Here is an 8,502-nt window from a genome sequence, read left to right on the forward strand (position 1 = left end):
TTGGTTTCGCCTAATTTAAACAATGCTAACAATGCTAAAACAATGCTAAAGCAACTTTACTGAATTGTTTAGTCCCAAAAGAAAATGAATAATAGAATATAGAAAATCATAATACACTAAACACTGCCACATTTATTTATTTATTTTTTATTAAAGAGACACTATTGTAAAAGTACTTTAGAATAACAAATACATTACACATTTCAACAACGTATACCGTATAAATTCTAGCATTTTATTTCTCCTAATATTGACCTCATTCTTTAAGGCGGAAGTGCCCTCGTTTTTCCGATTTGTTTTAGAACATCTGATTCAGTGCCCTATGGGAGAAATGACTAGGAATATTAAACAGCAGAAAACAGACAAACTACTTGCTCTACAAACTAGTGTGTTTATGACTCTACAGACAAAGCAGAATAAGAAAATGTCAGTTTGCAACATCAAGCATCAAAACAAACAGTTTTTAACGTCTAAAAATCAAAGGAAGTGAATGAGAGCGGAAATCTCCAGCCAAAAAGATTCAAATGTCTGCGCCTGCTCGTACGTGAGGAATAAAGTCAATACATAGAGCTGAAGTGTACTTAATATATATCCCAAATATCTGCAAAAATGTAAAAACGAAAAAAAAAACAGCATAAAATGTGAGTATTTTTGTGAGGTTACTTTAACCATTGTTTAGTGTTGTCACCTGAATACTTTCATTCAACAAAAGATCATCTGAACTTATGAAATCACATTTTTAATGGTTAAACCCATTCATTAACATTAAACATCTAATATATTTGCATATAAAGAATGAACGGTTCATTCCGCTGTGGCTCCCCCTGATAAACAGCGGACTAAGCTGAAGGAAAATTAATAAATGAATATCGTATAATATTATTTTAATAATATTTTCAAGTTGAAATCAATAAGGCAGGCTTGTGTTTTACATAATATTTTGTTTTATAGAAAATAAATATGGCTACAGTAGAACTGACAACCGGTAACATATAACTAGCCAGAACAATGTCTGTAATTAACGTTAACGTGTTGTGTACAGTGGCGCAAAAAGGGGGTATGCAGTATATGCGGCGCATAGGGGCGCCACACATGGGGGGCGCCATTGTGCCAAAACTATTTTTGAAATTATCTATATTAAAAGTTTAAAATAATATATATATATATATATATATATATATATATATATATATATATATATATATATATATATATATATATATAGCATTTTCAGGGTACTGACCCAGGCATTTTGATCTTTTAGTGACTGCATGCACAAATAAATAAATAAAATATTTTGGTTCAATGATGTCCATTTTTATTTATTAATGTAGAAATATTTCTTTACAACTCACAACTGAATGTGTCAAGAAATAAAATTACACAGTAAAAGCAGACATGTAAAACAGTAAAAAGAACAATTTAGATAACAAATAAAAATTGTTCACTCAATGTACAGTAAATCATCTACACGTAATACAAAGACCACAAGAATACTGTTTAAGATTTATAAACACATTACACAGGCTACATCAAGTACTGCACTTTATTAAGTCCAAAGTGTTTGTCTTTAGTCAGAATACTCAGTCATTATAAATAATTTGTCATCAACATTTTCTCTGAATTTCAGAATGAAGGCAATGTTTCTCTATAAATTGCTTCAACAGTGCAGAAAACCAAATACATCAGTAGCCTCTTCCTCAACATCAGTAGATTACTCCTCATCATCCTCAAGTGGAGTTGTAATTTGTTGTAACACAATATGTGTTTATGCTTTTGATAAACATGACATGTAAGGCACTCATAACTGGAAAATGTTCTTTGATAGTCATTAGGACCACAAGTTATTTAAAAATTTGCTTTATGCATGAATGAGAGCAGTGTGCTGGATTAACTGGATAATTGTGATTATCCCAAGAGCATGTAGAGAAACAAAAAACAAGGTTGATCACTCTGGTAACTGGAGTAGGTCGAGGCTTGTCACCGTCCACCGTTCATTCAAAACATTCCACTGCAGAAACATCAAGGTGATCTTCTAATAAGATGGATATGTCAAAAATGTATATTCGTCCACATCATTAGCCCAGCCAATCGCAATCCCATCAACTCTGAAGACTGCCGTGACTCGTCTTGTTAACACAGTTGTCCAGTCGGTGGCCTCCTCCTGTACTTGAACTGTTGGATGTGGTGAAGATGGTTCACTGTAAATGGCAAAGCAATAATTACATTAATATCAGTCACTCTATCACTGATGAAGAGAAAATCAACATGCATAGAAAGTAAAATAATTAATATTCACTGATAAAAAAAAAAAAAGTATCACAGATTAAAAGACTAATATAAATTTCATTTATTCATTCAATTTCTTTTCGGCTTAGTCCCTTTATTAATCTGGGGTCGCCACAGTGGAAGCTTACCAAATTCAGCTATAGTGCATGTCTTTGGACTTGTGGGGAAACCGGAGCACTTGGAGGAAACCCTCACGAACACTGGAAGAATATGCAAACTCCTCACACAAATGCCAACTGACCCAGCCGAGGCTCAAATCAGCGACCTTCTTGCTGTAAGGTGACAGCACTACCCACTGCGTCATCCTAATATAAAGAATATCAAGAATTATAAAATGCATTTATCACAGCATATACTAAACAGAAAACAACATACGCACCGGAGCACAACGAAATGTTGAAGTGTCTCGCTTAACAAGGCTGGCAACATGAGAAGTGCTGCTGTAAAATCAATTCCTGGAACATAAGATGTGGCATACAAACATATATGAATGAATCCATCTAAAGCTAGAATTTAATAATATTAATCAAGTGGAGAAAGTTTAGAAAGAGTACCTTAGAGTCAGGTCCATAGCATTCTTCAGTTGATCTCTCATCTTTCGATGAATACCTAGAAAATAATTTTAAACACGTGGGTGTACATTTATTGTTGTTTGTAAGTAAAAACCTACAAATTTAAAATAGTACGTAAGCCATTAAAACCATGGTATAGATAATGAGACATACTTACATCTAGTAACTGAGCCATGCTTTCATATGACATGCCTTCATTGGTCTGATGCTGTTAGGCTGCATTCTGTTGTTCAATCTTGTCCTGAAAGACAATTGGAAACTTCAAAAACTTCTGGAAAGCAATAAGATAAGCAATTACTATTTATTTATTTTTAGATATTAATAAAATTGGTAAAATAGCTCAAGGTACCAGTTTCAGAACAGATGAGACAAATTATTACATTAAAGAACAAAGTATAACTTAAAACGTCGATTTATACAACGTGATATGTTAATCAATAGTAAAGCACCAACAATTCTGGACATGAGAGTTTGTGGACACTCCTCAACATTAATGTAACTTAGACACTGAAACGAAGATGTGTACAAGCATACACACGCCACGTTTGTAACTAGCCACGTTTACATAATCAGTCGCTTTGCCGGTGACAAAATTGTGATTTTTCTTTACAAAATGGCGGTGTATATAACCGTCTAAAATTACATTTCAGCGGTCAACCGTGGCTAGAAAATGGCCTCAAGATATACAACATTATCGATAATTACAAATTTCCAGTATTAATAACAAAATGTTTTATATCAAGGTATATGGAGACTTTAGTCGCGCCAGCTCCGGACCACACCGCACATTACTCACGGCCCGATTCCCGTGCATGGATACGGCAGCGTCGGCTCGCTTCTGCCGCCGCATCTGGCCCGAGTAACGTTACAGCAGACGGGCTCGGGCAGGCGAGAATCTGGCCGCAACTGGCCAGAGTGTATTTTGCTATCTGGGTTGTGATTCCACCGTGGCAACACTTATTAATAAAGCAGTAACGTAACGTAAGAAATAAGGCGCGAATACGAAACGTAGGCGATAAAGGGAGCGTCGAGAAAACTAACGGCATATAACGTTAGTTAACATTACTCACCTTCTATAACGTTATGTCCCTCGGTGACTTCGATATTATATTTTATTAACTTCTTTAATAAGCTGCAGACATCTTAGCAAACTCCATCCTGCAGGCCAACGTACACCAGGCAGCCCGGAGCACTTAAAGCGGGGGAAAGCCGAGACCCGAGAGTCACACAAAATCAACAGAGCACGGCTTCACATGTAAAAATGAGACTGAAAATATATCATTAATACATTTTTACCTGAAAAGTGTAGACTCCAAAATAGACTTTTATTTGAAAAGCGTGCGAAGTTCTGTGTAAACAGCCAGCATACTCTACCGACCGCCTCAGTAACAAACACTACTATAACGTCTCAACAAGCCAAATTCTTACAGAGACAGCAACATCACCACCTGTATGAAGATGCTGTCACTCTGCATGGTTCTTATTCTACATCCCATATACTACAAGGTCTTAAACGGTTAGCAAAGACCAGTATTTACGTTTTTAATGATTAAAATTACATTCAATTATAAATTAAATTATTAACATTTTTGAGAAAAAATGTAATTTAAATACATGAAAAAAAATTATTAAAATATTTAATTCAATCAATTTATTTATTTATTACTTTTTTTAATTTTGTATTTTAGTATTCATGTTTAGTATTAATACATTTAAATTAGTGTTATATAGTTTCCTATAGGGAAACAAAATATATAATTGTACCTTTAAAGGTGCCAAATTGGTCCTTTACGGTACAATTTTGTATCCAAATGTGCTATAAAAGGTACAAAAATGTACCTTTCAAACCTAAATCTGGACATTTGTACCTTTATAGCCCATTTGAGTACAAAATTGTACCCTAAGGACAAATATGGGACCTTTAAAGGTACAATTATATATTTTGTTCCCTCTAGGAACAAAATTGTACCCACCTTTTTTTCTGACAGAGTCAAAGGGGGAGAAAAAAAAACTATGATTTAGCTACAGCTAACAAACTTTATGCATATACGATCTCAACATTAGGTACAGACACTATAAGTTATGAGTAAATTTTTTGTTTTTTTTGTTTTACAAAATTATATTGCTTAATAAAATTGTGTATATATATATATATATATATATATATATATATATATATATATATATATATATATATATATATATATATATATATCAAAGCATTTTAGTTTTGATTTCAACTTCTACTGTGGTTTTAGTTAAGAATTTCCATTTCAGTGCATCCCTAGAGAAAAATGTCATATTGATTCAGTTTTAAAACTTTCAAACTTTTTAAGGAAAGTGATGTGAAAGTAGCCTATGTGTCATGTTTGTGTGTTTAAAGATTTAGATACATTATTGTTTTTTAAAGTAAGTTTACCCAAGGAAAAGTGTTTGTTTGAAAACTTTAATTGCACCACTGTTATGAGTGACTGTCACTCAGAGGAGCTCAGAGTCATGATGTCATGATATGATGTCATAAACAGAATTCTGTTTTGGAACACAGAAGCTGCCGTTCTAATTCTAAACTGCTGTTGGTGTTTGAGGAGTCTAGCGATTGAGAGCTACTTTTATAACTTGACGATTTCCTTTTTGGCCTTTAGCGTTTACGATGGCGCTGTTCAGCAGTTTTAAAAAGCTTTTTGACTGTCTTATCCCTTTCTGGCATCGAAGGGAAACACAGCAATGTGCAGCTCAAGAACCGGCGGCAGTGACTAAATGTTCAGAGAGTGAGGCCTTCACTGCAAATCCCAACAAGTGCAGGAAGAAACGCCGCAAAGGGGGTAAAAAAAGGGGCGAGGTCAAAACCCTGCAGACTTCTGCCAGACCCTCTGTCTTAAAGCCTATAAAGGGAAAACGATCAAAGCTTCCCACTGGCTCTGGAGACTTCATCCTTCCAGCTGCTCGCTTCAAGCCCCTGCCGCCAGTGAAAAGGTCACAAATGTGTCCTGTGCAAGGACTTGAGCAACAGCTTGCCCTGCCTGGGTGTCCTCTCTATGTGGACCAGCCCAATCTGCTGACGGCTCCTCCACATCCTGTTCCTGCACCAGACGAGCTGTTCTCCCACCAATCCACCTCAGTGCATCTGAGGCCCATTCCTGTGCAAGAACTTGAGCATGAGTTTGTCCTGCCAGGGTGTCCTAATCAAGTGGGTCCTCCCAAACAGCTGGCTGTGCTTCCAGGTTATGTTCCTGAACCAGATGAGCTGTTCTCCACAGTCTGTCCCATTCCTCCTCCTTGTGCATCGCCAGTGTTTTCTCTCAGCTCAATGTCTTCAATTTCTGTCGGGGCTGCATCAGCTTTAAACCTCATGCTTTCTGACACTGAAGATGAGGAATGCGAGTTTGTAGAGAACGTCCAGATCTTCTTCAAGCCCGAAAGACACAGCCTGACGAGACAGACTCTTGCCTGGGAGGAGGAGGAGGAGGTGCTGGATGATGAATCGTGGACGAGTGAAGTGTTTGAGGACCTCAGTGAAGCTGGGGACTCTGATGCCTCTTTGTTCTGCTTGACTCCTTTTGATGGTCGTGAGAGCCAGCTCAGCGGGAATGTCCTGGAGGAACCAAAGAAAAGGCGAAAAGCACTTACGGCTCTGTTCACCTGGGCAGAGGAGGTGAAGGAAAGGTGGAGAGGAAACTCAAGAAGGTGAGAGAGAAGAGAAAGACAGCTGCTGTATCACCGTTACAGAAATGATCCTAAACTGAAGCATCTGTGGATCAACAAACACCACCAGAACTACATCTGATGGTGATGCTGCTCTTCGTCCCTCCCCAAAATATCCCACTTACCCTTTACCCACTGCACAATCCTGTCTGTAAATAAACTGTGCAATGGCTGAAAGATCTCCGACTCTTCTTGTCTATTATAAAGCATAATATAAAAACAGGTTAAACACAAATAATCACTAATCATTTTAAAATATTTTTCTAATCAATTAAACTTTTTCAAGCTACATCAGTGATATGGACATTTACCGTCACCTACTGGCAGTTGCTTTTTACATAGAGGATAATCTCCATTTAAAATGACTTTAAAATTGTCATATTCACAAATAAACAAATGAATTTAAGTGATAATCTGTGTTTATGTAAATGACTTCAAAAGGTAATTGAGTATTAATTGCATCATAAAATTGTTTTTATTACTTTCCCAAAAATTCTCTTAATTCTCAACACACAGATAACATAAATTAAGCTCTTTTTATTCTTTATATTTTAGTCAAAAATGAACTTTAGCTTTATTCAAAATCTGAATATTTTAATACCAAACATATTTTTAGTCAACAAACGAAAATGTAAACATTATAGGCTATGTATCATGAACGTTTGGAAGAATGACACTATATCTCATACTGTATACTGTATTGTCACTGAATCATTTATGACCAATTTTCCTCTTTAGTAGAAAAATATGATTGTTGTTAATAAAAAGTGTTACCGGAAAGTAATGCATACAATAACTAATCCCTGCAGTAGTGTGTAAAGCATTGCTGATACATTTTAAGTAATATTGTTACTTGGTCCATGTTTTGGCACACTTTTTGGTATAAAACTTTTTTTTTTTTTTTAAAGAAGGGAAACCAATTAGGCTTTTACTTTTTGTTTTGTTTTCTATTTAAGTACTCTTTAAACGTCTTGGTCAGTATAATAATTTTAGTTATTTTTTTAGCAAATTAATAATTTGATTTAACAAGAATACATTAAATGAATTGAAAGTGACAGTAAGAACTAGATATGCTCAAATGTATTGGTAACAATTATATATTTTATAACCGTTTAAAAACAGCAGATGAATATGGCTGATTACATTGATGATTAACATTAACCACACTGTAAAAAATGTTGGGTTCCACACAGCCACTTCAAGTTGTCCCAACACAAATCAAATACAAAGTACAAATTTAAGTGGATTGAATGAGCACTGTGCTGCGTCCGATGAATTGCACTATCATGTTTTTCTCTTTTTCTTCATTCTTTTATATCACATTTTACCTGTTTTTATGTTTTGTTTTGACACATTTTTTATTATTTGTTTTTATTTTTATTTTACTTGTTTCTTTTATTCTTGTTTATGTAAAGCACTTTGAATTGCCACTGTGTATGAAATGTGCTATATAAATAAACTTGTCTTGCCTTGCCTTGGATTGAACATAAAACAATTAAATTGTCTCCCAAAAAACGTTAAAAAATGTTGTTGTTTCAAATCTTTTTGATCAAGCTCTTTGAGCATCATGTTTAAGTGTATCCAGTCAATCAATTAATAGAAATAAAATTATAATAGTTAAGAAAACTTAATCTTTAGAATGTTCATTTGGGTAATGAGTTTCTGTTTGTGAATTAGATCAAGAAACAAGGAGAAAATAATTTCATTTGCATTTCTTTCAAAATTGTTGAATTAAAAATTTAATTAAATTGCTGAACATTTTTTTAAAAGAAAAAAGGGGGCACAATGAAACTATTGGCAGACAGAAATCAGTCCAATCATCGCATCACTTAAAAAAAACAAAGATTTATAATCGGGTGAAACTGCAATATAATTCCAACCGCAAACATTTGCACAGTAGCCTTTATCATTTGCACAATAAATATTTGCAATTTAAAAT

The 8,502-nt window shown here is 34.7% G+C and overlaps 1 long non-coding RNA gene across 1 annotated transcript; it reads right to left on the reverse strand.

Annotated features, from left to right (window-relative positions):
* Nucleotides 1-1,298: 1,298 nt before the first annotated feature.
* Nucleotides 1,299-4,263, reverse strand: LOC137487411 (uncharacterized). The gene is made up of 7 exons (XR_012389340.1): nucleotides 4,158-4,263; nucleotides 3,932-4,053; nucleotides 3,019-3,102; nucleotides 2,844-2,898; nucleotides 2,669-2,744; nucleotides 2,418-2,594; nucleotides 1,299-2,201 (listed from the first exon to the last, which is right to left on the reverse strand). It is a non-coding gene; the product is annotated as an uncharacterized lncRNA (long non-coding RNA).
* Nucleotides 4,264-8,502: the final 4,239 nt, after the last annotated feature.

The sequence above is a fragment of the Danio rerio genome, chromosome 13 (assembly GCF_049306965.1).
Source record: "Danio rerio strain Tuebingen ecotype United States chromosome 13, GRCz12tu, whole genome shotgun sequence".
Classification (NCBI taxonomy): domain Eukaryota; kingdom Metazoa; phylum Chordata; class Actinopteri; order Cypriniformes; family Danionidae; genus Danio; species Danio rerio.